The 4549-nt window shown below is 48.8% G+C and overlaps 1 pseudogene; it reads right to left on the bottom strand.

Annotated features, from left to right (window-relative positions):
- Window positions 1-865: 865 nt before the first annotated feature.
- Window positions 866-4138, bottom strand: LOC125344940 (annotated as a pseudogene).
- Between the last annotated feature and the right edge of the window lie 411 nt (window positions 4139-4549).

The raw sequence follows: 4549 nt of genomic DNA, 5'->3' as shown, positions 1-4549 counted from the left end.
GACAGACACAAAGTTCGCTTATGGCAAAAACAACCCCACAGCACACCCTCCCTCCTCCTGCTGATGGCTGGTGAGGGGTTTTCTGGGGGGCTGGCTCTCAGGAGTCGCAGTGTCTGGAGGCCGCTTCTTCTCAGCCCCAAAGTCAGTTGCAAATATCCCCAGTGGTCAGATGGATGGTCAAGTCCAGTTCATGCTTGGGATGGGCGCCAATCCAGCCTGGGCTGGAGCTGTTGGAACACCCTGGTCGCTTTGCTCACCACCACCATTAAATAACACCATCTTACCTCCGAAAATAAAATCATATCTATGTTTATGGAACACTACCCCCCTCCACCCCAGCCCTCCCCTCTCGCAGTTCCCAGGGTCTATGTTACAGACAAGGGATAGATAGCTCGCCCTGGCTGGCTGGTAATGGGTGTATATCTGATTGGGCGCGGCCCTGGGAACCAGAGGCTGGGGTGGGGTGGAAATGGACCGGGGGAAGTCCGACATACACGCAGTCACACAATCTAAGGCCTGGCTCTTCAGAAAAGGATGCTCAGGGACCCCTTTGGCACTCGGGAGGGGATGGGGTGGGGTGGAGGGCCGGCCCAGGCCCATGCAACACCACTAGTCGCATACAGAAGCTGGAAAGGGGGCACCCCCATGCCCAGGCCAGTTCTTGGCGCGACAAACCAGAGCCCCCAGCAGATGCCAGGCAGTCTGTGGGGGTGGGGGGTTGGAGGGTGGAGGGTTGGGGGTGGAGGGAAAAGAGGGCCGTGGATCTTCCCTTTTTCTGGCTCGTGGGGAAGGCGTGGGGGGGGGGGATCGGAGGGCCAGGGAGGGGGAGCGGCTCTGGCAAGGGCGGGAGGGGCCAGCGAGATCCTCATAGCACCTTGCAACAGTTGATGCACTGTTCTGGGAGCCGTAGCGCTTCTGCAGCGTGGCCTGTGTGGCCGTCACAAAGTCCTTGCGCACGCCCTCCTTGGTTTTGGCCAAGCACTCGAGGTAGTCGTAGGCTTGGATGCGCACGGCCATGGCGCGGCCGTCGTTCGTGAGCACGGGTTCCTGCTTCATGCGGGCCAGCTCGGTGCGGACGTGCTCGTCGCTGCGCAGGTCTTTCTTGTTGGCCACCAGGATGATGGGCACGTTGGGGCAGAAGTGCTTCACTTCGGGCACCCACTTCTCGGGGATGTTCTCCAGCGAGTCCGGGCTGTCCACCGAGAAGCACATGAGGATGACGTCGGTGTCTGGGTAGGAGAGCGGCCGCAGGCGGTCATATTCCTCCTGGCCGGCCGTGTCCCACAGCGCCAGCTCCACCTGCTTGCCATCCACTTCGATGTAGGCCTCATAGTTCTGGAAGACCGTGGGCACGTACATTTTGGGGAACTCGTCCTTACTGAACACGATCAGCAGGCAAGTCTTGCCACATGCTCCATCGCTCACCACCACCAGCTTCTTGCAGATGGCAGTCAGGAGCAGGCCGGGCCCGGGCAGCAGGAGGGGTCCCACGAACGCCTTGCCAGTGTCCGGATCGCGGCTCACCGCTCACCTCGGGCTGCGCGCCGGGGACGGGGGGCCGCTAGCTGCACCCGGGCTCTGCGGTGATTGCATTCCTCTTGATGCACTTAGGCTGCCGCGGCGGGGCCAGCGGGGTCGCGAGAGTATAGGTGTCCCCAAGCAGCTCGCCGCGCTGCTCTTGGAGCGGTGGCTGCTCTGCGGATCCCCTACCCAGGGGTCGGCGGCTTTGTGCGCAGCTGCTGAGAGAACTGTGGACTCGGCCTCGCTCTCCCGGCCTCCGTCTCTCCCTCCCAGGCCTCTCTGAGACCTTGCCTACGGGGGCCACTGACGTGTATGGCCAGATTGCGGTGGCAGATGCTGAAAATGTTATTCTTAAAGTTCTGCCTCCTTATTATTACCTACCTCCAAGATTCTGATATCTTCTGGACCAAGAGCTAACAATGTAAGAGGCCACTTTCTGAACCAGTCGATTCAGTATTTAGGATTTATCATTCTGCATTTCCTTTTCTAAGATACAGATCTATTGCCAAGATGTCTATGGGTTCAACATGAGATTGATGGGTTCAACATGAGGCTTGATGGGTTCAAGCCTCAATTGATCGAGGCTCACTGTCCAAGAATCATAAAATCCAGTACTGTGGAATCAAGATTTTATAAAACATTAGAGGTGTCTTATATGTTGCTACATAAGAAAAGGAAAGGTGTCCTCATTTTATTTTTGTTGTTGTTGTTTCTCATTGGTCAGTAGCAAATGGATTTCAGTGTCTTGGAGTAGGAGGAAATAGATACTTTATTGTATGTAATTGGTTTTCTACTCTGTTTTCTAACCTACAGCTCTTGCTGGCATCTTTACTTAACTTAAAGGCCCTGTTCTAATCCTGGCTTTTCTCATTGGACACTTGGTTCCACCAAACTCTAAGCAATTTTAGGCTAGTTCTTAGGTTTCTGGATTTTCATCTTGAAAACTATATTGTGTCAGTTTTATAAATATCAAGGTTATAGGACTTCATGTCTGTGGAGAGAACTTTCTGAAGCCCCTAGAGTTGGATTAGTTGAGACTCTTGCAAGCATAAAGATACACCTGTACCAAGTTTAGATGTCTACTCCTGACAGTGTCTTGCTAGCTCTTTTAGGATGGAAGTAACTTGATGTACTTCTTTGTTCCCATTCCTTAATGGAATGACTCAAACTGATCCAGTGCTATATTGTGGGTGAGAGTGAGGACTTGAGATGAATAGACTCATGCTGTTCCTAAAACTGTGACTCATGTCATTTTCCAGTCTGTTTCTTTGGGAAAGTATGGACAAATGAGAATATCCATGTGGATCAATAAAGGAGTGCTTTCTAGGCAGAGATCACTTAAAGAAGATATCCTTGTCTTTTAAAATCAGTTTGGAGATTTCTGGGAAGGAAATTTCTATACCTAAGGCTCCAATATTTTATGGTCCTTTCTATCATATTTTGTTTTTCATCAGCTTAATTCAAAATTGAAATTAGAACCTTTGAGTGACAAATCAGTGTTAAAGAGAAATAATGCCACGCTGGAGTTTCAGCCTTCATTTTTATTAATAGATCCAGTATTCCAACAATAGTAAATGGTCTTTCAAAACTGGTGTTCTGTGTGTTCAGGTACATAGTAGCTTCCGTGTCTGCCACACTATTTATCCATAGGCTCATGCATGTTGTCTGATGCCAACAGCAAGAACCAATAAGGTTGTCAATGTTTAAGTACTTGTAATGGGCCTTAGCAGGTGATATGAAGAAGTACATGTGCTGCTGTATTCATACTCCCTTTCAAGACTCCTTTGTCTCTTTAGTTATGAAGGCTGCGGAATTGGTGTCAATCTATTGACCATGGCCCATACATTAATTTACTTCATGATCTTGGACAATTTGATACAACTCTGAGTTTGCTTTCCCAAACAGTTAGATGAATCAGTTAATTAATTTCCCCTACACATGGCTCCTGAGGGCATATCTTCATGGATGCCTCCACCAAGATGTAATGGCTTGGAATGGGAAGTAAGGTCATCAGGTAGCATTTGGAGCATCATCTGTCTTCTCTCTTGATCTCAGAACTGTATTAGTTGTTTCTGTACTGTTGCAAGTATTGGTCTGATAGCAGATACAATGTTCCTTTAATAATTGGGCAATAAGAAATGAGGGCTGGGGATATAGCCTAGTGGCAAGAGTGCCTGCCTCGGATACACGAGGCCCTAGGTTCGATTCCCCAGCACCACATATACAGAAAACGGCCAGAAGAGGCGCAGTGGCTCAAGTGGCAGAGTGCTAGCCTTGAGCGGGAAGAAGCCAGGGACAGTGCTCAGGCCCTGAGTCCAAGGCCCAGGACTGGCCAAAAAAAAAAAAAAAAAAGAAAAAGAAATGAATGGCATCTACCAGTGTGACGGTTAGGTTTATTATAGGATAAAGTAAAAAAGAAAACAAACCAAAACACTAGAGTCTGGAGATCTTCAATCAATTCTAGCCTATTGGAGATCAGCAGCCAATCTGCTACCCAGAGGTGCAGCATCTCTATGAGTGGAAGCATCCTGCAGCTAAATAGGGTCTGCTTGATTGTTAGAAGGTTCTTGTCATAATGAAAATCGAGGCAGTTATGGGAGAACTGCTGGTGCGCCATTCCTGATGCTATGGAGAACTGATAGTTAGCTTAGGCCAAGCTGTATCTTCTAATCTTTGTCTTGAAGTGGTCCAGTCCTTTGTTGCATGAGAGATTAGGGACTTAAGATTTATGAGACATATACCTTTTAGTACATGTGTCATCATAAGTTTTCCAGTAGTTTTGGAGCAAAGAACAATCTACATGTGAGTCAATATAGCCCTGGTTGGTATTCAGCTTCCTTGTAGAGCACATGCTTCTCAAACCGAGGAGCCCTATCCATTAGTCAAGGGATAAAATCAATCTGGAAAATGCCAATGAAGGCAAATCTGTTCTTAAGGGTACAATTTTATGTGGACTCCTTTACGTGATTTACTTGGCCAGTTTGGTCAAAATAAATTACTGGAGGGAATCCTTTTTGGTAGAAGAGAT

Source organism: Perognathus longimembris, unplaced genomic scaffold (assembly GCF_023159225.1).
Source record: "Perognathus longimembris pacificus isolate PPM17 unplaced genomic scaffold, ASM2315922v1 HiC_scaffold_4707, whole genome shotgun sequence".
In the NCBI taxonomy this organism is placed as follows: domain Eukaryota; kingdom Metazoa; phylum Chordata; class Mammalia; order Rodentia; family Heteromyidae; genus Perognathus; species Perognathus longimembris.
This window is presented reverse-complemented; position numbering and strand designations above follow the sequence as displayed.